Source organism: Phyllobates terribilis, unplaced genomic scaffold, assembly GCF_046119375.1.
Source record: "Phyllobates terribilis strain yellow unplaced genomic scaffold, ASM4611937v1 Scaffold_4__5_contigs__length_816908805, whole genome shotgun sequence".
Taxonomy (NCBI): Eukaryota; Metazoa; Chordata; class Amphibia; order Anura; family Dendrobatidae; genus Phyllobates; species Phyllobates terribilis.
The window spans coordinates 411,770,757-411,796,804 of record NW_027362764.1 but is presented as its reverse complement, the minus strand read 5'-3'; the positions used below and the strand labels follow the sequence as shown (position 1 = coordinate 411,796,804).

Below are 26,048 nucleotides of genomic sequence, written 5' to 3'. Positions count from 1 at the left end.
CATCCATGAAATGTTACCATCATTAAGTTCAGAAAGGCCCTGCAGAGTATTTTAGTGTGAAGCAATATTTAACGTGCAGTAAATTGGATTCATGGCATTTACTGTCACAAATATGTCACATATTATGTCACATATAATATCACATCACACCTTTTTATGTCATGCACTAGTATTTTGACGGATATTTATGTTATTGTACTGTCTACATATACTATGAATCCTTTTTATATAAAAATAAAAACTATGTTCATTAAATCTATTATAACTCCATTTTGGCTAAAGACATGTCTTATGGAAATTTTTTAATCTGTCTCTTAAATCGCAGAGTGCATTGTCATATATGTCATAATGTGCCTATATTGAGTAATCATGCGGGGCCTTGGTTTATTAATGTGGCACTTCATGATAATTAGCATGTATTAGCGGTGTCACAGCAATGACTCCCCCTTGGTTACTCTCCGTTTGTATCAGCTCATGCCCTATTTTTCTGTATGCCGATACCTACCAGCATCTGGTAATTTCTTTGTGATGTGCACATTATACAGATTGATTCTACTGTTCTGTCTTAAAACAGACAACAGGATGATAAGTGGCGCTTTAATATATACATATGAAGATGCTTGTATCTGCTCTGTGCATTAATAGGTAAATTAACATGCATAAAATGGATAGCCAAGATTTATCTGTAATTTATCAGTCATTATGCTATCTTTTGCTGTTGGGCAATAATGTTTAAATTTCGAAGGGATTTCTCCTCCCCACAGCTGAGCACATTAAATAAAAGACAAATTAAGTCCCAGTTCAATCTGTCAAGGGAGATTTTGGCTTCAAGACTTATTAGAACCTTCAGTGCCATGTTCTTATTAACTTGATGTATTAAGTTTAATATCCTGCTGTCAAAACCTGTACATTTTGGGATGCATCCAGTCTACTTTACAAAGATCAATGATGTAATGAATCATTTCAATTTAGTGCCTTGAATATAAGCTTTACATTCTAGCTCACCGTCAGACACATTTTCTTCTTATTGATTTATATTGCATTTCTATATATACTTTATACAGGAGGCCTGTGTTAAATGAGGCTTTAGGCCATCACTGAGTATAATGTGACTACTCATCCAAATAGAAATTTGACTACTCTGTAAATTTGTAACAGCAAAAAAAAACCTGAAACTGTCCCATAGGTTTTCTTAAAATGAAAGGTTAAGGTTAAGATAGCCTGTGGTCACATAAGTTGCATTTACAATGCTTATGCAGTGGACACCACTCAGGAGAGTCAGTCTGGACTTGGAAGTAATACTGTTATCTGCTATCTTGTATGCTATGCCAACATGATGCTGATCACCATAATAAACAGCAAATGGTCTTCCATGTAGTTATATATTCAATATGACAGCTTCATGATTTTGTCTTATATCTCATAAGATTATTGTCTGCCAGCGTATGAGTAAACATTCATTGTCACTATCATAATGTTATATGATTGATTTAATTAAACATATTTTCTGAATACTACATCATTATTTTGCATTGACACTTTTATTAGCGTATTTATGTACTAGCACTTCATTATCTTGATAATTGTTTTTTGCTATATGATGTGACAATGCATTAGCACTTTACATTGACTCATATACAGAATAATAAACATGTAACTTTAAGGGCACTTTTGTACATTCTAATTGTTGCTTATTCCCTGGGTGAGCGCCCTTGGTTTTTTAAGGTTACTGGTTTGTTATCCATTATTTGGTATTGTTAGGGGTAATTTTTGAGGAAAAAAACAAAATTTTTAAACTAAACATTCACAAAAAAGTTAATGGGAGAAACAGCAAAATTAAAGAACCATGTGTAGCATTTTGAAGAATTTTGTGCAAAGAAAGGCAACGCATACAATAAGACAAAAAGTGTCTTACATAAAAAACACAAAACAATGAATCAGATTCAAAATGGACAACATTAACGAGACATACAGTACAGACCAAAAGTTTGGACACACCTTCTCATTTAAAGATTTTTCTGTATTTTCATGACTATGAAAATTGTACATTCACACTGAAGGCATCAAAACTATGAATTAACACATGTGGAATTATATACTTAACAAAAAAGTGTGAAACAACTGAAAATATGTCTTATATTGTAGGTTCTTCAAAGTAGCCACCTTTTGCTTTGATGACTGCTTTGCACACTCTTGGCATTCTCTTGATGAGCTTCATGAGGTAGTCACCGGAAATGGTTTTCACTTCACAGGTGTGCCCTGTCAGGTTTAATAAGTGGGATTTCTTGCATTATAAATGGCGTTGGGACCATCAGTTGTGTTGTGCAGAAGTCTGGTGGATACACAGCTGATAGTCCTACGGAATAGACTGTTAGAATTTGTATTATGGCAAGAAAAAAGCAGCTAAGTAAAGAAAAACGAGTGGCCATCATTACTTTAAGAAATGAAGGTCAGTCAGTCTGAAAAATTGGGAAATCTTTGAAAGTGTCCCCAAGTGCAGTTGCAAAAACCATCAACCGCTACAAAGAAATTGGCTCACATGAGGACCGCCTCAGGAATGGAAGACCAAGAATCACCTCTGCTTCTGAGGATAAGTTTATCCGAGTCACCAGCCTTAGAAATCGCAGGTTAACAGCAGCTCAGATTAGAGACCAGGTCAATGCCACACAGAGTTCTAGCAGCAGACACATCTCTTCAACAACTGTTAAGAGGAGACTTTGTGCAGCAGGCCTTCATGGTAAAATAGCTGCTAGGAAACCACTGCTAAGGACAGGCAACAAGCAGAAGAGACTTGTTTGGGCTAAAGAACACAAGGAATGGACATTAGACCAGTGGAAATCTGTGCTTTGGTCTGATGAGTCCAAATTTGAGATCTTTGGTTCCAACCACCGTGTCTTTGTGCAACGCAGCAAAGGTGAACGGATGGACTCTACATGCCTGGTTCCCACCGTGAAGCATGGAGGAGGAGGTGTGATGGTGTGGGGGTGCTTTGCTGGTGACACTGTTGGGGATTTATTCAAAATTGAAGGCATACTGAACCAGCATGGCTACCACAGCATCTTGCAGCGGCATGCTATTCCATCCGGTTTGCGTTTAGTTGGACCATCATTTATTTTTTAACAGGACAATGACCCCAAACACACCTCCAGGCTGTGTAAGGGCTATTTGACCAAGAAGGAGAGTGATGGGGTGCTATGCCAGATGACCTGGCCTTCACAGTCAACAGACCTGAACCCAATCGAGATGGTTTGGAGTGAGCTGGACCGCAGAGTGAAGGCAAAAGGGCCAACAAGTGCTAAGCATCTCTGGGATCTCTTTCAAGATTGTTGGAAGACCAATTCCGGTGACTACCTCTTGAAGCTCATCAAGAGAATGCCAAGAGTGTGCAAAGCAGTCATCAAAGCAAAAGGTGGCTACTTTGAAGAACCTAGAATATAAGACATATTTTCAGTTGTTTTACACTTTTTTGTTAAGTATATAATTTCACACGTGTTAATTCATAGTTTTGATGCCTTCAGTGTGAATGTACAATTTTCATAGTCATGAAAATAGAGAAAAATCTTTAAATGAGAAGGTGTGTCCAAACTTTTGGTCTGTACTGTACCTCTTAATCACTGAATTCAGGTTTAAGTAGCGTCCTCAAGTGCTAAGGCACATAGTGCATAAAAGTCGCCAATGCTCTTCTGGCAGTAACATTAGCACAAAAACACTGCCCATGCTTCATGTGATGGGTCTGAATGACATGTCAGATGGAGTGGTGTACAGCATGAAATCACTGGACTTTTCAGCAATGAGAATGTGTTAACAAATCGCCCTTCTCTATCTGGCAGTCTAATGCAAGAAGGAGAATAACTCCAGACAATCTTCCAAAATCTTGTAGACAGCTTTTCCAGAAGAGTGCAAGCTGTTTTAGATGCAAAGGGGACCAATTTGATATTAATACCTATGAACATAGAATGTGATTACATAAAAGCTCTTGTAAGTGTAATATGTAGATGTCCCAATACTTTTGTCCCTATAGTATATAACTATTTTGATTAAAGGAGGAAAATGCTTGGAATGGTGTTCTTTACCTTAGGTCAAGATTTAAACCCTCTTTCTACAAACAAAAGTAGATACATATATTGAATATTATATATATATATGTACAGTGCCTTGTGAAAGTATTTGGCCCCCTTGAACTTTTCTACCTTTTGCCACATTTCTGGCTTCAAATATAAAGATATAAAATTCAAATTTTTTGGGAAGAATCAACAACAAGTGGGACACAATCGTGAAGTGGAATGAAATTTATTGGATATTTTAAACTTTTTTAAAAAGTTAAAAACTGAAAAGTGGGGCATGCAATTTTATTCGGCCCCTTTACTTTCAGTGCAGCAAACTCACTCCAGAAGTTCAGTGAGGATCTCTGAATGATCCAATGTTGTCCTAAATGGCTGGTAATGATAAATAGAATCCACCTATGTGTAATCTGTAGCACCGGCGTCCCTGCCCTCTGCTAGGCAGGGACGCTGTTCCCCTCACCTCTCTGCTCCGTGCCCGGCGTCCTCCTCCCGCTCTGCTGGCAGCGCGCGCTCCTTCCCGGCCACTGTGCTTACGGCGCGCGCGCTCTCCCTCCCTCTTAAAGGGGCCGCGCGCGCCGTCCTAAGGAGTCCCCGGCCAATGGCCGGAGGACTTCACCATATATAAGGCACCTCCTCCAAAATGGAGGTGCCCGAGCAATGTTGTTGCACTGTTCACTACTCTGCTTCAGCCCTCAGGTCCCGTTGCCAGTTACCTGCCAGATACCTGCCAGATTCCTGCCAGCTTGCTGTCTTATTCCTGCCTGATATTCTGCTACCTGCCTGCTAGCCTGAGGTCCGACGGTCTGCCTTACTACTCCTGTCAGTCTGTCTAAGGACCAGCTTGCCCGCTCACCTGGGAGAGCACATCAACTACCTGCCTGCTTGCCTGAGGTCCGACGGTCTGCCTTCCAACTCTTGTCAGTCTGTCTATGGACCAGCTTGCCCGCTCACCTGGGAGCGCACATCTGCTACCTGCCTGCTAGCCTACCTGGAGGCTCTGCCGTCACGTGCTGTGACCACCTGCCTGTCCAGTGACTCCTGCCCGCTCACCTGGGAGCGCTCATCTGCTGCCTGTCTGCTAGCCTACCTGGAGGCTCTGCCGTCACGTGCTGTGACCACCCGCCTGTCCAGAGACTTCTGCCCGCTCACCTGGGAGCGCTCATCTGCCGCCTGTCTGTTGGTCTTCCTGGAGGCTCCGCCGTCACATGCTGTGACCACCCGTTTATCCAGAGACTCTCGCCTGCTCACCTGGGAGCTCACGTCTACCATCAGCCGCCACAGGTCGTACCAACCCTTTACCCAGAGACTGCCCCGGTCACTTGCCGTGACCATCTGCCCGTTCACCCAGAGACTGCCCCGGTCACTTGCCGTGACCATCTGCCCGTTCACCCAGAGACTGCCCCGGTCACTTGCCTTGACCATCTGCCCGTTCATCCAGAGACTGCCCCGGTCACTTGCCGTGACCTCCTGCCCGTTCTTCTAGAGACTGTCCCGGTCACCTGCTGTGACTGCCTGCCTGGTCACCACCCGCTCCCTTACAAGGACCGCCCCCTTGTATAGTAGCTCAGAGGTTCCGCCTCCCAGACCCGTTACAGTTTGCTCGGGCCATGAAACCCGGTGGCACCCAAGCTCCCTCGCTCTCGGACCTGTGTCATGAACTGTCCCGTCAGAGGTCCCAACAGGTGTCCATCCTGGGTCACCTGCGGAATGTCAATTCTCGCCTGGACACTCTGACTGCTCCGCCAGCAATCTCCGCCAGTGCCATGACTCGCAATCCGGCAGCTCCGCTGTCCACTAATACCATGGTATCCTACCCCGGACCCCGGCTTTCTGCACCTCCTCGCTTCAGAGGCGACTCCGCCCAGGCTCGGGGCTTCATAAATCAGTGCACCCTGCACTTTGAACTCCTGTCCCACCAGTTTAACTCCGACCGGGCCAAAATTGCCTTCATCATGTCCCATCTCACCGGGGAGGCCCTGGCCTGGCTAAATCCTCTATGGGAGAGAGGAGACCCCCTGGTGTCCGACTTGCCTGCCTTTCTCATGGCTTTCCGGAAAGTCTTTGACGAACCCGGACGGAAGACCTCATCCGCATCATCACTGCTACGCCTCCGTCAGGGGAGTCTCACCGTGGGCCAATATGCCATACGGTTCCGTACCCTTGCCTCGGTGCTGGCCTGGGATAACGACACTCTGGTATCCATCTTCTGGGAGGGTCTGTCCGGCCGTATTAAAGATGAACTTGCCGGTCGGGACATTCCTACCACTCTCGATGACCTAATAACTCTTGCCACCCGGATTGACCTACGGTTCCAGGAGCGTGCCAAAGAGGTCACCCGTGAGAGAAGGTTTCCACGTCTAGCTCCTACTTTTCAGAAATCCGTCTCTCCCCAGGTACACTCTCCTGAGCCTATGCAGGTCGACCAGACCAAGATGGTCAAAACCCGTCAGGACTTACGCCGTGCTGAGGGGAGCTGCTTCTACTGTGTCAGTAAGGAGCACCGGATCCGTGCCTGCCCGGAGAGGTCGGGAAACGCCTGTGTCTAGGTTCGCTCAGAGAGGTCGACCTAGACAAGAATAAATCCTCTCCATCTCTGCTGCTGTCAGTCTCAATCGTCTGCGGGGAGAACCGTTATTTCGAACTAGCCCAACTTGACTCTGGAGCAGCCGGGAATCTTATTTCACAGTCCCTGGTAGAGAAATACCGCATCCCCACCAAACCTCTGGCTGTACCCTTGTCTGTTGCTGCCGTGGATGGGGGTCTCTTACCACGCCCCATCCAACTCATCACCGAATCCATTACTCTGCAGGTGGGAATGCTGCATTCTGAGAGTATCTCCTTTCATGTTCTGCCTGGACTCTCTCACGCCCTCTTGCTAGGTCTACCTTGGCTCCAGAGACATGCACCCGTGCTTGACTGGCAGACCGGAGAAGTCCTTCGCTGGGGACAGGACTGCCATAAGACCTGTCTGGTTCCCGTCCATCCCGTCCGTCCTTCTCCTACCTCAGCTAATCTACCTGGACTTCCGATTCCTTATTGGTCTTATGCTGATGTCTTTAATAAAAAGGAGGCAGAGACATTACCCCCTCATAGACCATACGACTGCCCTATCGACCTGTTACCTGGTACTACTCCTCCCCGTGGGCGTATTTATCCATTATCCGCTGCTGAGACCCGGTCGATGTCCGAATATATTGAGGAGAATCTGGCCAGGGGATTCATCCGGAAATCTACCTCCCCGGCGGGAGCAGGCTTCTTTTTCGTCAAAAAGAAGGACGGCTCTCTCCGTCCCTGTATAGACTATAGAGGCCTTAACCAGATCACGGTGAAGAATAAGTACCCCCTTCCGCTCATTCTGGAGTTATTTGATCGTCTGAGGGGGGCTAGAATCTTCACCAAACTGGACTTCCGTGGGGCGTACAACCTGGTTCGTATCCGTCAGGGGGATGAATGGAAGACGGCATTCAACACCCGGGACGGCCACTATGAATATCTGGTAATGCCCTTTGGTCTCTGTAACGCTCCTGCCGTCTTTCAAGAGTTGGTCAATGACATCTTCTGGGACCTTCTCTACTCCTGCGTAGTGGTGTACCTGGACGACATCTTGGTCTTCTCTCCGGATCTCCAGACTCACCGGAGGGACGTTCGTCAGGTCCTGCTCAGGCTCAGGCAGAATCACCTCTTCGCTAAATACAAGAAGTGCCTCTTTGAGCAGACCTCGCTTCCGTTTTTGGGCTACATTATTTCTCAGACCGGCCTACGAATGGATCCAGAGAAACTGTCTGCCATCGAGAAATGGCCTCGACTGGAGGGGTTGAAGGCCATTCAGCGGTTCCTGGGCTTCGCCAACTACTACCGCCTCTTCATACCGCACTTCTCTTCCCGGACTGCCCCAATTTCCGCGCTCACCCGTAAGGGTACTAATCCCAAAGAGTGGCCGCCCGAAGCAGAGGAGGCCTTTCTTTCCTTAAAACAGGCCTTCTCTTCCGCCCCGGTGCTGCATCGCCCGGACGGCAACAAGCAGTTCTTCCTGGAAGTTGACGCCTCCTCCTCTGGAGCCGGAGCGGTACTTACTCAAAAATCATCTTCCGGGAGGATGGTAACTTGCGGCTTCTTCTCTAAACTCTTCTCCTCCTCAGAGCGCAATTATTCCATAGGAGACCGAGAGTTATTGGCCATCAAACTGGCATTGGAGGAGTGGCGTTACCTGCTCGAGGGGGCTCTTCACCCGGTAATAATTTACACTGACCACAAGAACTTGGCTTACCTCCAGCATGCCCAGAGACTTAACCCGCGCCAAGCCCGGTGGTCCTTGTTTTTTGCTCGCTTTGATTTTGTTCTTCATTTTCGCCCGGCTGACAAAAACGTCAAGGCGGACGCCTTGTCTCGATCCTTTCTGGTGTCTGATCTCGAGGAAGATCCGAAACACATCATCGATCCCGCCAGAGTAATGCAGGTGGCTCCCGTGAGTCTAAATCGTCTCCCTCCCGGAAAGACGTTCGTATCAGTACCTGATCGGGAGAAGATCCTTCACTGGGGTCACTCGTCTAAACTGGCTGGCCACGCCGGTCAGAAAAAGACCCTCCAGCTTATTACCCGGCACTACTAGTGGCCTACCCTGCACAAGGACGTAATAGACTTTGTTTCTGCCTGTGTGTCCTGCGCCCGCAACAAGGTTCCGAGACATCTGTCAGCCAGTTGCCTCCTTCCGCTTTCTGTACCTGCTGCCCCCTGGCAGCATATAGCAATGGACTTTATAACTGACCTCCCAGTCTCTGCCGGTTGTACGGTCATTTGGGTGGTCGCTGACCGCTTCTCCAAGATGGCTCATTTCGTTCCCCTGCCAGGCCTCCCGTCTGCACCTGAGCTAGCTAAAGACTTTATTCGTCACATCTTTCGTCTTCATGGCCTGCCCCTCCACATCGTGTCGGATCGTGGGGTACAGTTCACCTCACGCTTCTGGAGAGCCACTTGTAAACTGCTAGACGTCACCCTGGACTTCTCTTCCGCTTACCACCCACAGTCCAATGGTCAAGTGGAGCGGATCAATCAGAACCTGACCAGTTACCTCCGGCACTTCGTTAATGCCCATCATTCAGACTGGGTGGATCTCCTACCATGGGCCGAGTTCTCTTATAACAATCACGAGAGCGAATCCTCCTCCAAATCCCCGTTTTTTGTAGTCTTCGGTCAGCATCCTCGGATTCCTTTTCCTGTCTCCACCTCTGTGGACAACCCGGCTGCGGAATCTCTCGTTAGCAAATTTTCCTCCATTTGGGAGAGTACCCGATTCGCACTCCTTCAGTCGTCCGAACGGATGAAAAGACACGCTGACAAAAAACGCCTGGATCCTCCACAATTTCGTCCTGGAGATAAAGTCTGGCTCTCATCTAAATATGTCCGACTCAAGATACCTTCTTACAAGTTAGGGCCTCGGTTCATCGGTCCTCTGGAGGTCATCAGTCAGATCAACCCGGTGGCCTATAAATTGAAACTCCCGGCCAACTTACGGATCCCTAACTCCTTCCATGTATCTCTCCTCAAACCTGTGGTACTTAACTCTTTTTCCAAGTCTACAGGTACGCCTCCTGCTCCGGTTTCTTCTGAGGACGAGTTTGAGGTAGAGAACATTCTTGCCACCAAAAGGGTAAGAGGAAAGACCTTTTTTCTAGTAGATTGGAAGGGGTTTGGTCCTGAGGAGAGAACGTGGGAGCCCCGGGAGAACATCCATGCCCCGCTAATCCTTGCTAAATTTCTGTCTGGCCTAAAAAAGGGGGGGCCTAAAGGGGGGGTACTGTAGCGCCGGCGTCCCTGCCCTGTGCTAGGCAGGGACGCTGTTCCCCTCACCTCTCTGCTCCGTGCCCGGCGTCCTCCTCCCGCTCTGCTGGCAGCGCGCGCTCCTTCCCGGCCACTGTGCTTAGGGCGCGCGCGCTCTCCCTCCCTCTTAAAGGGGCCGCGCGCGCCGTCCTAAGGAGTCCCCGGCCAATGGCCGGAGGACTTCACCATATATAAGGCACCTCCTCCAAAATGGAGGTGCCCGAGCAATGTTGTTGCACTGTTCACTACTCTGCTTCAGTCCTCAGGTCCCGTTGCCAGTTACCTGCCAGATACCTGCCAGATTGCTGCCAGCTTGCTGTCTTATTCCTGCCTGATATTCTGCTACCTGCCTGCTAGCCTGAGGTCCGACGGTCTGCCTTACTACTCCTGTCAGTCTGTCTAAGGACCAGCTTGCCCGCTCACCTGGGAGAGCACATCAACTACCTGCCTGCTTGCCTGAGGTCCGACGGTCTGCCTTCCAACTCTTGTCAGTCTGTCTATGGACCAGCTTGCCCGCTCACCTGGGAGCGCACATCTGCTACCTGCCTGCTAGCCTACCTGGAGGCTCTGCCGTCACGTGCTGTGACCACCTGCCTGTCCAGTGACTCCTGCCCGCTCACCTGGGAGCGCTCATCTGCTGCCTGTCTGCTAGCCTACCTGGAGGCTCTGCCGTCACGTGCTGTGACCACCCGCCTGTCCAGAGACTTCTGCCCGCTCACCTGGGAGCGCTCATCTGCCGCCTGTCTGTTGGTCTTCCTGGAGGCTCCGCCGTCACATGCTGTGACCACCCGTTTATCCAGAGACTCTCGCCTGCTCACCTGGGAGCTCACGTCTACCATCAGCCGCCACAGGTCGTACCAACCCTTTACCCAGAGACTGCCCCGGTCACTTGCCGTGACCATCTGCCCGTTCACCCAGAGACTGCCCCGGTCACTTGCCGTGACCATCTGCCCGTTCACCCAGAGACTGCCCCGGTCACTTGCCGTGACCATCTGCCCGTTCATCCAGAGACTGCCCCGGTCACTTGCCGTGACCTCCTGCCCGTTCTTCTAGAGACTGTCCTGGTCACCTGCTGTGACTGCCTGCCTGGTCGCCACCCGCTCCCTTACAAGGACCGCCCCCTTGTATAGTAGCTCAGAGGTTCCGCCTCCCAGACCCGTTACATAATCAATTTACCGTATAAATGCACCCGCTCTGTGATAGTCTCAGGGTTCTGTTTCAAGTGCAGAAAGCATCACGAAGACCAAGGAACACATCAGGCAGGTCCAAGATACTGTTGTGGCGAAGTTTAAAGCTGGAATTGAATACAAAAAGATTTCCCAAGTTTTAAACATCTCAGGGAGCACTGTGGAAGCGTTCATATTGAAATGGAAGGAGTATCAGACCACTGCAAATCTACCAAGACCCGGCCGTCCCTCTAAACTTTCATCTCGAACAAGGAAAAGACTGATCAGAGATGCAGCCAAAAGGCCCATGATCACTCTGGATGAACTGCAGAGATCTACAGCTGAGGTGGGAGAGTCTGTCCATAGGACAACAATCAGTCGTACACTGCACAAATCTGGCCTTTATGGAAGAGTGGCAAGAAGAAAGCCATTTCTCAAAATATCCATAAAAAGTCTCACTTGAAGTTTGCCACAAACCACCTGGGAGACACATCAAACATGTGGAATAAGGTGCTCTGGTCAGATGAAACCAAAATCAAACTTTTTGGCCACAATGCAAAGCGGTATGTTTGGCGTAAAAGCAACACAGCTCATCGCCCTCAAAACACCATCCCCACTGTCAAACATGGTGGTGGCAGCATCATGGTTTGGGCATGCTGTTCTTCACCAGGGACAGGGAAGATGGTTAAAATTGATGGGAAGATGGTCGGAGCCAAATACAGGACCATTCTGGAAGAAAACCTGTTAAAGTCTGCAAAAGACCAGAGACTGGGACGGAGATTTATCTTCCAACAAGACAATGATCCCAAACATAAAGCAAAATCTACAATGGAATGGTTCAAAAATAAATGTATCCAGGTGTTAGAATGGCCAAGTCAAAGTCCAGACCTGAATCGAATCGAGAATCTGTGGAAAGAGCTGAAAACTGCTGTTCACAAACGCTCTCCATCCAACCTCACTGAGCTCGAGCTGTTTTGCAAGGAAGAATGGTCAAGAATTTCAGCCTCTCGATGTGCAAAACTGATAGAGACATACCCCAAGCGACTTGTAGCTGTAATCGCAGCAAAAGGTGGCGCTACAAAGTATTAACTCAAGGGGGCCGAATAATATTGCAAGCCGCACTTTTCAGTTTTTAAATTTTTTAAAAAGTTTAAAATATCCAATAAATTTCGTTTCACTTCACGATTGTGTCCCACTTCTTGTTGATTCTTCCCCCAAAAATTAGAATTTTATATCTTTATGTTTGAAGCCAGAAATGTGGCAAAGGGTAGAAAAGTTCAAGGGGGCCAATACTTTCACAAGGCACTACACTGTGTTCCAAATTATTATGCAAATAATATTTTCTCAGATTTTCCCAAATTACCTATATGAATTGCAGTCATTGTAATTTTCCAGTCAAATAACTATTAAAGTACAATTGAAAGGTTTTTGTACAAACTGCCTATGATAACAGGATATTTAAAAAAAAATAAAAAACTCAAACTGCACTCAAAATGCATGTTCCAAATTATTATGCACAGCAGAGTTTTCAACCTTTTCATTTTAATAAAGAACAAAAAAATGGTCATTTTTGAAATTATAAGCATTAGCAGGTTATTACAAACTGAAATCAAACAGTTTTCAACTCAAAACTTTATTCTAGGTGATGTTACATTTGCACATAGGACCGCTTGTTCGAAAGGAGCTTCTGAACTCTCTCGTCCATTGAATTTGTCAGGCTTTGGATGGTTTCTGCTTTAATTGTTTTGCATGAGGACAGAATACCCTCCCAGAGCTGTTGGTTAGATGTGAACTGCCTCCCGCCATCATAGACACTCCTTTTGATGATGCTCCAGAGGTTCTCAATGGGGTTGAGGACAGTGGAGCATGGGTGCCACATCATAAGTTTGTCCCCTTTTATGCCCATAGCAGCCAGAGATGCAGATGTGTTATGTGCAGCATGAGATGGGGCATTATCATGCATGAAAATGATCTTGCTGCGGAATGCACGGTTCTTCTTCTTGAACCATGGAAGGAAGTGCATAATAATTTGGAACATGCATTTTGAGTGCAGTTTGAGTTTTTCATTTTTATAAAAATATACTGTTATCATAGGCAGTTTGTACAAAAACCTTTCAATTGTACTCTAATAGTTATTTGACTGGAAAATTACAATGACTGCAATTCATATAGGTAATTTGGGAAAATCTGAGAAAATATTATTTGCATAATAATTTGGAACACAGTGTATATATATATATATATATATATTGTAAAGTAGCACTATTCATCACGCTGGGGGCACTCGCTTCACCGGGTCAATTAAAGCACAAATGCAACGTTTTTCCGGTAATTCACAGTCCACCAGTTTATTACATCTCATAAACCGCTCATAACATAGTCCATCTCAGTGGCTCGCCGACATGTTACACATAATATCCCAGAGCCTTTCTAGTGACAGACATGCCCACTTGGCATCAGATACAGCCTTCAGCAAGGTAACAATATCAATGTTCACATCAAGCAGCGTTTTTGCCTCTGCCACAGCTGTGGCTTTAAGGCTTCCCAGATGGGGCCTCCGGGCCACGTACCTTCCAAGGCTACTGGTATCGCAAACACAGGGGGATCCAGCCTCTGCCTTCCAGGCTTCACCAGACCTCTCTCGCTAGGCCTCACCAGGCCACTCTTTCTAGGCCTCACCAGGCCACTCTTTCTCTCTCTGTTTCAAAACTACCAGGGTTTATATATCCTTTTGTGCACACAGGACCTGTGATGTTGTCACAGTCATGTGATCAGTTACCTGAGGTGGACGTAAATAGTCTGCTAGAGCACACCCCCTGGACATTCTAGCAATGCAGCAAGCCGCTGCATTGCAATATATATGTATATATATATATCTTTTACCCCACCTCTGAAGTGATGTTACATTCTGTTGGAGGGACAGCATCAATTTTAGCGTCTTTTTCTACTGAATACTCTTGATTGCTGAACAATCCTAAATTCCTTTGAACAAAGGAAAGTACGCCAGGAGACACCAGGCATAAGCAGTCACTACTGTTCCCATTACCCTGTAACAAGGGGAGATATGTTTTTATCAACAATTTAAAGGTAAACACCTCCTTGTTGGGTACCTCTACTTGTATACTAATTTGTGCCATTACATCACATAAAGTTCTGTTCCCTTTCTGTGGTTTTATTTTCATTCTATAAACAAAGACATATGGAAGCGCAAAACACCGTATCATACGAAAGGGGCCTTTCTTTGACTCTTCCTTCATGTTGTTCAAGTATACTTGTAATTTTCCTTTGTTGCTTTTGGACCCACTTTTATCACATGATAAAATCAATGGCTAGGTTTTAGTCCAACTGTCCCATACCCATGAGCAACTTTTGATGTATATATAGTGGGGGAAAAAAGTATTCGGTTCATTGCCGATATTGCAAGTTTTCCCACCTACAAAGAAAGGAGAGGTCTGTAATTTTTATTGTAGGTAAACTTCAACTGTTAGAGACAGAATCTAAAAATCTAAAACAGAAAATCCCATTGTATGATTTTTAAATAATTAAATAGCATTTTATTGCATGAAATAAGTATTTGATCACATACCAACCAGCGAGAATTCTGTCTCTCACAGAGCTGTTAGCTTTTCTTTAAGAAGCTCTACTACTCTGGACTCATTACCTGTATTAATTGCACTTGTTTGAACTCATTACCTGCAGAATAGACACCTGTCCACACACTCAATCAATCACACTCCAACCACTCCACCATGGCCAAGACCAAAGAGCTGTCTAAGGACACCAGGGACAAAATTGTAGACCTGCACCAGGCTGGGATGGGCTACAGGACAACAGGCAAACAGTTTGTTAAGAAGGCAACAACTGTTGGCACAATTATTAGAAAATGGAAGAAATAAAAGATGACTGTCAATCTTCCTTGGGTAAGGATAATTCTGAGAAAGGTCAGGAAGCAACCCAGAAATACATGGGAGGACTTGGTCAATGACCTGAAGAGTGCTGGGAACACAGTCTCAAACATTACCATTAGTAGCACACTATACCATCATGGATTAAAACTCTGCTGGGCATGCAAGGTCCCCCTGCTTCTGCCATCACATGTCCAGGCCTGTTTGAAGTTCGCCATTGACCATCTGAATGATAGGATGCATAGGAGAAGGTCATGTGGTCAGATGAAACAAAAATAAAACTTTTTTGTATCAACTCCACTTGCCGTGATTTGGAGGGCGAAGAAGGATGAGTACAACCCCAAGAACACCGTCCCAACCATGAAGCATGGTGGGGAAAACATCATACTTTAGGGGTGCTTTTCTGCAAAGGGGACAGGATGACTACACCATATTCAAGGGAGGATGGATGAGGTCATGCATCTTGAGATTTTGTCCAGCAACCTCCTTCTCTCAGTAAGAACATTGAAGATGGGTCATGCCTGGGTCTTCCAGCATGACAATGACCCAAATATCACAGCCAGGGCAACTAAGTAGTGGCTCCATAAGAAGCATTTCAAGGTCCTGGAGTGGCCTAGACAGTCTCCAGACCTGAACCCAATAGAAAATCTTTGGAGGGGAGCTGAAACTCAATGTTGCCCAGCGACAGTTCCGAAACCTGAAAGATCTGGAGAAGATCTGTATGGAGGATGGGCCAAAATCCCTGCTGCAGTGTTTGCAAACTTGGTCAAGAACTAGAGGAAATGTCTGACCTCTGTAATTGCAAACGAAGGTTTCTGTACCAAATATTAAGTTCTGTTTTTCTATTGTATCAAATACTTATTTTATGCTATAAAATACTAATTTATTATGCAAAAATCATACATTGTGAGTTTCTGGATTTTTTTTAAGAATCTGTCTCTCACAGTTGAACCTATGATAAAATTTACAAACCTCTTCATTCTTTGTAGGTGGGAAAACTTGCAAAATGGGCAGTGTATCAAATACTTATTTTCCCCACTGTATGTTAATTTCCTAATAAAGAAGTATTATAAATAGATTGTCCAGCAATACACATAAAATAATTAAATAATTTAACACTTACCTTTTCACTCCTGACCTTTGCAGCGCCGCACACCAATATTCATCATTCATTCTCTGTTTACATTGGCAGCACACCTCAGAGCTTGTATATCCCAAAAGACTTCAGCCAATACCCCATGTGATTATCTTCAGCCAATTAAAGGGGTATTCTCATAATATTGAATTGCTTTAGTTAGTTAGATAACATAAAAGTAAGCAAAGTTGCGATTGACTTGCTTTTCTATTTGCTGTGAGAGCTTTTATCTTACGTAGTGTACAGGAGAATAACCACCAGAGCCTGGCTGAGCATTCACAGTAGTTACATTCCAGGATCCGACTTAACGCCTAAAATCTCAGTCAGCTATCTCCAGCCCATTGATTTCTCTATAGCAGTTAGCTGATCACCTCCCTACTCCTCACTCTCAGCTTCTGACCTAGCTGTTCTAATCAGTTCAATAATCACAATCTTTGCCCCCCACAAAGGTAGTTTCTCACTTTTACAGCCACGTACTTATTAAAATGCAGTGTTATCTCTATTTGTAAATATTGTGTTAATAGTGCAAATATCAGAACAATGATAGTAGCAGGAGGAAAATGATCAAAATTGTCACACAAGGAGGAGTGCCACTCCTCCCACCTCCACCCAGCACCACTCCCCGCCATCACTAAGGATGTAAGGAGACTGTAGAGCTGTAAACTGCTCAAGAGACAACCTGAGAATACCACAATAATGGCCTCAGTGATATACAGTTCAAAACTGCTGTGCCAAGTGATTGGTAGCAGACTCCATATGGAGTATACATGAACCATTCTAACTCTGTTCAAAAGGATATGTAGATTAAAGAAAATAATAAAAATCATCATGCCTTATTGTGGTCAAAACTCTATTAGTTGCCTGTTTGGTCAGAATTATCATCATTTAGACACATCATATTTGTACTTACAATATAGCTGAAGTGCTAAAAATGACCACACAGATTATCCATATTTTATCTTTATGGTAATTTACTCTGAAACCTAAACAGGATATCACAATTTTAGGGATTTTAGATATTAATTTATGTATTAAAATCTTAATTTGCATTTACACTAGAAAGAGCTGAAATACAGAGTGTGCCTATTCTAATGTGCATAAATATATGTACTGTGATGATTTTGAGGATTCAACTATTTCTTATAATATTAGAACATTGCTTGAATTTTAAAATCAAGTTTAACCTTTGTAACTTCCAGAGATGTAGTTTGTATTACAAACCTAAAGTAATATCCCTCTTATTTCGGCAAGCAGTGCCTTTGTTTTGTATACATTGGCAAAGGTGCAATTGATTTTCTCATTCCAAAGTGTTTTGGAAAACAGGGATAGCTATTTAGAGACAACAGACCAACTTGGATTACTTAATCGGAAATATGCTAATGTTGCTTTCAAACTTTTCACATCTTAATAGAATGCCACTATTTTAAAACAAACATAAAGGGTAACCTTGGTAGCAATTTATCCTAAATCACTAGTGATATTTGGTAAACCAAACATAACATTGACTTGAATATTAACAATGATGGTTTAGCATTTACTTTAATCACTTTTTTTTCCTCAAGTTTATGGTTTTACTTTAGTTAATCTGTTTTTGTATCTCAGAATTATAAAACAAAGATATAATACTAAGAGTCCAATAACAAATTTTAAACATTAACAAAATAAGAGCAGAGCACAAAAATTCGACACCCCCTTTTCTCTGTATCTTGGCCAGTATTAAACTTTTGGCTATATCTACACATAGTGTAATAAGTATTGAATACATCACCAATTTTCTTAGTAAATATATTTCTATAGTACTATTGACATGAAATTCTCACCAGAGGTCAGTAACAACTTATCCAATCCACACAGGCAAAAAAATCAAACCGTAAATGTCCATAAATGAAGTTATATGTACTAATGAGAAATGACACAGGTAAAAAGTATTGAACACATGAAGGGAAAAAAGCCATGGAAAGTCACGACACCAGCTGAAATCTATCAGTAATTAGAGAGCAATCCTGCCACTTAGTGGAAAATTATATCAGCTGGTTCAACTGATGCCAATAAAAAGGTGTCTCATTATCAAGGGGCCACACAAGAAACATCTCATGTTGGTTAAAACCACAGAGCTGTCTCAAGATCTTCGCAACCTTATTCTTACAAAACATACTGTTGGCATTGGTTACATAGTCCAGAAGTGGAAAGAACACAATTTCACAATAAACTGGCCATGACCAAACACTCCCCGCAAGATTTCAGACAGAAGAGTGAAATTAATTATCAGAAGGGTTGTCTAAGAGACAAAGACCACCTGTCAAGAGCTACAGAAAAACCTGGTATCAGGAAGTTCAATTGTTTCAAATAAAACTCTAAGTAATGCACTCAACCTCCATGGCCTGTATGCACGATCACCGCACAAGATAACATTGCTGAAGAAAAAGCATGTTCAAGCACATTTAAAGTTTGCTCAACAACACTTAGACAAGCCTGTACAATACTGGGAGAATATAGTCTGGTCAAATGAGACCAAAATTGAACTCTTTGGATGCCATAATACACACCATGTTTGGAGGCCAAAAGACACTGCATATCACCCCAAAAACACCATACCCACAGTGAGGTTTGGAGGTGGGAACATCATGGTGTGGGGCTGTTTTTAAGCATATGGCACTGGCAATCTAAATATAACTGAAGGAATAAAAGCTGCTAGAATGGCCCAGTCAATCTCCTGCGCTGAATCAAAAAGCAAATTTATGTAAGGAACTAAAGCTCAGGGATCATTAAAGGAGCCCACAGAAGAAGGATTTAAAGAGTGTTTGTGTGGAAGAATGGGCCAAAATCACGCCTAAGCAATGCGTGTGAATAGTTTCTCCATACAGGAGGCGTCTTGAAATAAGGCTTTTGTACAAAGTATTAATTAAATTTCAGTAAGCATGTTCAATACCCTTTCCCTGTGTCATTTCTCATTATTACACATAACTTAGTTAACGGACAATTATGGTTTGATTTTTATGTCTGTGTGGATTGGATGGGTTGTTGCTGACATCTGGTGAGAATTTCATGTCAATAGCACCTTTAGAAATATATTTACTTCGAAAATTGATGACATGTTCAATACTTATTTCACCCGCTATATATATTTGGGTATATAAATATATATATCTACTTATACAGTATATCAATATATATATATCTATATCTATCTATATATATACAGTGCCTACAAGTAGTATTCAACCCCCTGCAGATTTAGCTGGTTTGATAAGATGCAAATAAGTTAGAGCCTCCAAACTGCAAACGAGAGTAGGTTTTATGAACAGAAGCATAAATCTTACAAACCAAAAAGTTATGTTGCTCATTTAAATTTTATTAAATTTTAAACATAGAAGTGTGGGTCAATTATTATACAACCCCTATGTTTAATATTTTGTGGAATAACCCTTGTTTGCAATTACAGCTAATAATCGTCTTTTATAAGACCTGATCAGGCCGGCACAGGTCTGTGGAGTTATCTTGGCCCACTCCTCCATGCAGATCTTCTCCAAGTTATCTAGGTTCTTTGGGTGTCTCATGTGGATTTTATTCTTGAGCTCCTTCCACAAGTTTTCAATTGGGTTAAGGTCAGGAGACTGACTAGGCCACTCCAACACCTTGACTTTTTCCCTATTGAACCAGGCCTTGTTTTTCTTGGCTGTGTGCTTTGGGTCGTTGTCTTGTTGGAAGATGAAATTACGACCCATCTTAAGATCCTTGATGGAGGAGCGGAGGTTCTTGGCCAAAATCTCCAGGTAGGCCGTGCTATCCATCTTCCCATGGATGCGGACCAGATGGCCAGGCCCCTTGGCAAGAGAAACAGCCCCACAGCATGATGCTGCCACCTCCATGCTTGACTGTAGGGATGGTATTCTTGGGGTCGTATGCAGTGCCATCCAGTCTCCAAACGTCACGTGTGTGGTTGGCACCAAAGATCTTGATCTTGGTCTCATCAGACCATAGAACCTTGAACCAGTCTGTCTCAGAGTCCTCCAAGTGATCATGAGCAAACTGTAGATGAGCCTTGACATGACGCTTTGAAAGTAAAGGTACCTTACGGGCTCGTCTGGAACGGAGACCATTGCGGTGGAGTACATTACTTATGGTATTGACTGAAACCAATGTCTCCACTGCCATGAGATCTTCCCAGAGCTCCTTCCTTGTTGTCCTTGGGTTAGCCTTGACTCTTCGGACAAGCCTGGCCTCGGCACGGGAGGACACTTTCAAAGGCTGTCCTGGCCGTGGAAGGCAAACAGTAGTTCCATAAGCCTTCCACTTACGGATGATGCTCCCAACAGTGGAGACAGGTAGGCCCAACTCCTTGGAAAGGGTTTTGTACCCCTTGCCAGCCTTGTGACCCTCCACGATCTTGTCTCTGATGGCCTTGGAATGCTCCTTTGTCTTTCCCATGTTGACCATGTCTGAGTGCTGTTCACAAGTTTGGGGAGGGTCTTAAATAGTCAGAAAAGGCTGGCAAAAGAGATCTTTAATCCACACATGTGAAGCTCATTATTCTTGGTGCCTGAACTACTTCTTAATACTTTAGGGGGACCAAACAGAATTCTTGTGGTTTGAGGGGTTGAATAATAAATGACACTCTGAATTAACTTTTTACGTTTTTAAAAAAAAAAAAAAAAAATTGCTGCACTGCATTTCCTACTTCCAGGCTGATCTACAGTACAAATGTCACAATGCCAAGTTAATTCCGCATGTGTCAACCAGCTAAATCTGCAGGGGGTTGAATACTACTTGTAGGCACTGTATATACAGTTGTGGTCAAAAGTTTACATACCCCGGCAGAATTTTTCCTTTCTTGGCCTTGTTTCAGAGAATATGAATGATAACAAAAATCTTTATCCCCACTCATTTTTATCAGTTGGGTGAAGCCATTTATTGTCTGTCAAACTACTGTGTTTTCTCTTTCTAAATCTTAATGACAATTAAAAACATCCAAATGACCCTGATCAAAAATTCACATACCCCAATTCTTAATACCGTGTATTGCCCCCTCTAACATCAATGACAGCTTGAAGTCTTTTGTGGTAGTTGTGGATGAGGATCTTTAATTTCTCAGATGGTAAAGCTGCCCATTCTTCTTGGCAAAAAGCCTCCAGTTCCTGCAAATTCCTGGGCTGTCTAGCATGAACTGCGCGCTTGAGATCTCCCCAGAGTGACTCAATGATATTGAGGTCAGGAGACGAAGATGGCCACTCCAGAACCTTCCCTTTGTTCTGCTGTAGCCAATGACAGGTCGACTTTGCCTTGTGTTTTGGATCGTTGTCATGTTGGAACGTCCAAGTGCGTCCCATGCGCAGCTTCTGGGCTGATGAATGCAAATTTACCTCCACTATTTGCTGATAACATGCTGCATTCATCTTTCTTTCAAGTTTCCTGTGCCTTTATAGCTCACACATCCCCAAAACATCAGCCATCCACCTCTGTGCTTTACTGTAGGAATGGTGTTCCTTTCATCATAGGCCTTGTTGACCTCTTCCCAAATGTAATATTTATGGTTGTGGCCAAAAAGTAAAATTTTTGTCTCATCACTTCAAATTACCTTGTTCCAGAAGTTTTGAGGCTTGTCTCTGTGCTGTTTGTATTGAAGGCGAGATACTTTGTGGCATTTGAGCAGTAATGGCTTTCTTCTGGCGAATCGAACATGCAGCCCATTTTTCTTCAAGTACCTTCTTATTGTGCATCTTGAAACCGCCACACCGCTAGTTTTCAGAGAGTCCTGAATTTTAGATGATGTTATTTGTGGGTTTTTCTTTGCATCCCGAACAATTTTTCTGGCAGTTGTGGCCAAAATTATTGTTGATCTACCTGACCGTGGTTTGGTTTTTACAGAGCCCCTGATTTTCCATTTTTTTAATCACAGTTTGAATGCTGCTGACTGGCTTTATCAATTCCTTGGATATTTTTTGTATCCCTTTCCTGTGTTATACAGTTCAACTACCTTTTCCCATAGATCCGTTAACAATTCTTTTGCTTTCCCCATGACTCACAATCCAGAAACATCAGTGGCTGGATGAAAGATGCAAGAGTCTGTTTGGATCCCAGAAACTCACTCAGCTTTTATGCACACACACTGATTACAAGCAAATAGGTCAGAGGTGAGGATGTTACCTTTAGTAGCCATTCAAGCCCATTTGTGTCAAATTCTGTGCATGTTATCAGGCCAAAATCACCAGGGTACGTGAACTTTTGATCAGGGTCATTTGGAAGTCATTAACATTTAAAATGAGAAAACACAGTAGTTTGATAATAAATGGCTTCACCCTACTAATAGCCATGAGTGGAGAAAGTGTTTTTTTGTTATCATTCAAATTCTCTGAAACAAGGCCAAGTAAGAAAAATTTCTGGGTCAGTAAATTATGCCACCCCACACCATTACTGACCCACTGCCCAACCGGTCATGCTGAAGGATGTTGCAGGCAGCAGATCGCTCTCCACGGCGTCTCCAGACTCTGTCACATGTGCTCAATGTGAACCTGCTTTCATCTGTGAAGAGCACAGGGCGCCAGTGGCGACTTTGCTAATCCTGGTGTTCTGTGGCAAATGCCAAGCGTCCTGCACAGTGTTGGGCTGTGAGTATAACCCCCATCTGTGGACGTCGGGCCCTCATACTACCCTTATGGAATTGGTTTCTAACCGTTTGTGCAGACACATGCACATTTGTGGCCTGCTGGAGGTCATTTTGCAGGGCTCTGGCAGTGCTCCTCTTCTTCCTTCTTGCACAAAGGAGGAGCTGGGTTGTTGCCCTCCTACTTCCCCCTCCACGTCTCCTGGTGTACTGGCCTGTCTCCTGGTAGCGCCTTCAGACTCTGGACACTATGCTGACAGACACAGCAAACCTTCTTTCCACAGTTCGCATTGATGTGCCATCCTGGATGAGCTGCACTACCTGAGCAACTTCTGTAGGTTGTAGAGTCTGTCTCATGCTACTACGAGTGTGAAAGCACAACCAACATTCAAAAGTGACCAAAACATCAGCCAGAAAGCATTGTTACTGAGATGTGGTCTGTGGTCCCCACCTGCAGAACCACTCCTTTATTGAGAATGTCTTGATAATTGCCAATAATTTCCATCTATTGTCTATTCCATTTGCACAACAGCATGTGAAATTGATTGTCAATTAGTGTTGCTTCCTAGGTGGACAGTTGATTTCACAGAAGTTTGATTTACTTGGAGTTATATTCTGTTGTTTAAGTGTTCCCTTTATTTTTTTGAGCAGTGTATATATATATATATATACACACAGTACAGTGCAAAAGTCTTAGGCAGGCATTGGAAAGTGTTGCAAAGTAACAATAGTTTGAATAATAACAATGTTAACTTATTTTCATCAATTAACAAACTGCAAAATTAATGAACAAAAGAGAAATCTAACAAATCAATTCTTCTTGGGACACTTGTGCACAGTTTTTGAAGGAACTAAGGGGATTGTTCCCAACATCTTGGACTTCTAGCCACATGACTTCTATTGCTGTAGACTTGCAAAAATTCTTCTGTCTCTTCATGTAATCCCAAAACAGACTCAATGATTGTGATATCTGTAGGCTTATATAAACTACTCCAGAACTCCTTGAATTCTGAAGATAGTTATTAATGACATTGGCTTCATGTCAGTGGGCGTTTTCCTAATGTATAATAAATTTGGAGCCAATCAGATGCCTCCCTGACAGTACTGAATAATGGATAAGTATGTGCCTTGTGAGGAAGTGATTGGGACTGTGTACGAGGGACATTATATATCCCCAGAATGTGTACAGAGACCTATTAAATCCATTGGAGTTCATTGCAGTCACAGACACACCTGCGGCTGCAATGCAGGAATGAAGGTGAGCATTGACCTGGTCAGGCTATCTGGCTAAGGCAGATTAGTAAAACCAGGCAGGGCCTTCATTTCTTGGAGGAGGCTACAGGAAGGCAGTAGGGCGGCCTCCTCCCTACAACCCGAGTTTTCCAGTGGCTCTTGCCACAGGTCCTTTAAAAACCCTGCATTAAGGATTAGTATTGTTCAGTGTTGGGACCAGCTAGGAGCATAGCAGTAAAGCTCAGCGGGCCTGTGAGCAGCTGAACCCATGCCTAGGAAGGCTCTGCACCCATCAGGCTCTGAGCGGCCCGGCGCGGCCATTGCCCCCGGCAACCATTGTTATGGACTTGTGTTAACTCGGCTGTGAACCAGAGGGCTTTCTGTTTACCTGTAAGTTTTGCTGAATAATAGCTGTTTAAGTTGGACTTACTTGGGTCACTGCCTCAGTTACTGCATGGTGTGAACACCACCGCCTTACAGCTTGTAAACGTTAAGAATATCATTAAACCCTTAAGGACTGAGACACTTTGTATGTTAATGACCGAGCCTCATTTTTAAAATCTGACATGCGTTATTTTATGAGGTAATATCAATGGAACGCTTCAATGTGTCCCAGGAAGTTAGAAGGGTTAAAAGTTCAACAACATTTTCCATTTTCCCAACAAAATTTACAAAACCTATTATTTTAGGGACCACAGCACATTTAAAGTGACTTTGATGGGCTATATGACAAAAAATACCCAAAAGTGACACAATTTTAAAAACTTCACCCCTCAAGGTGCTCAAAACCACATTCAAGAAGTAAATGAACCCTTTAGGTGCATCACAGAGATTAAAACAATGTGGAAGGCATTTATTAAAATTTTATCTTTTTCCCATAAAAATGTTACTTTAGACCCAAATTGTTCATTTTCACAAGGGTAACAGGAGAAAATGAACCATACAATTTGTTGTGCAATTTCTTTTGAGTACACTGATATGTGGCAGAAAACTACTGTTTGGGTGCACAGCAAGGCCCAGATGGGAAGGAGCACCATTTGACTTTTGAGTGCAAAACTGTCTGGAATAGATAATGGATGTAATGTCACATTTGCAGAGCCCCTGATGTGCCTAAACAATGGAAACCACTCAGAGGTGACCCCATTTTGGAAACAACATCCCTCACGGAATTTATCTAGAGGTGTGGTGAGCAACTTGAACCCATAGGTGTTTTATGGAATTTTAAAACATTGGACTGTGAAAATTAAAAATTAGATTTTTTCTCCAGAAATGTTGTTTTAGCCCCAAATATTTCATTTTCACAAAGGTAACAGGAGAAAATGGACTACATAATTTATTTTGAAATTTCTCCAGAGTACAGGTATACCCCATATGAGATCAGAAACTTTTGTTTGTGAAAACAGCAGGGCTTGGAAGGGAAGGAGCGCTATTGGATTTTTGGAGTGCAAAATTGTCTGGAATAGATTGTGAATGCCCTGTCGCATTTGGAAAGCCGCCAAGGTTCCAGAACAGCAGAAACCCAAACAAGCTATCCCATTTTGGAAACTACACCTCTTGCAGAATTCCTCTAGGAGTGTAGTGAGCATTTTAAATCCACACGTATTTCACAGGCTGTGAAAATGAAAAGTTACATTTTTTCCACTAAAATGTTGTTTTTAATTTTCAAAAGGGATAATAGGATAAAATGAATCGTAATTTGGTACACAATCTTTCATGAGTACAGCAATGTCTCATATGTGGTCAAAAACTACTTTTTAGGTACAGTGAAAATTTCAGAAGGGAACAAGCGCCATATCAGAATGCAGATTTGCTTGGAATGATTTGCGGGTGCCATGTCACATTGGTAGAGCCTCTACGGTGTCAGGACACCAGTACCCCCTCAAGTAACCCCATTTTACAAACTACACCTTTTAATGACCTAAGGGGTGCACTGAGCATATTCACACCACATGTGTGTCACAAAATTTTATACCATTAAGCAGTGAAGAAAACAAAATAAAATTTTTACCACTATACTGTTGTTCTAGCCCCAGATTTTACATTTTCACAAGGGGAAGTAGGTAAAAATTACCACATAATTTGTTACACAATTTCCCTTGAACATGGCAATACCCCCTATGTGACTGT

At 43.7% G+C, this 26,048-nt stretch overlaps 1 protein-coding gene across 1 annotated transcript in view; it reads left to right on the top strand.

Annotated features, from left to right (window-relative positions):
* GABBR2 (gamma-aminobutyric acid type B receptor subunit 2) overlaps window positions 1-26,048 on the top strand; it is a 1,360,263-nt gene that overhangs the window by 441,237 nt on the left and 892,978 nt on the right. The window lies entirely within an intron of this gene.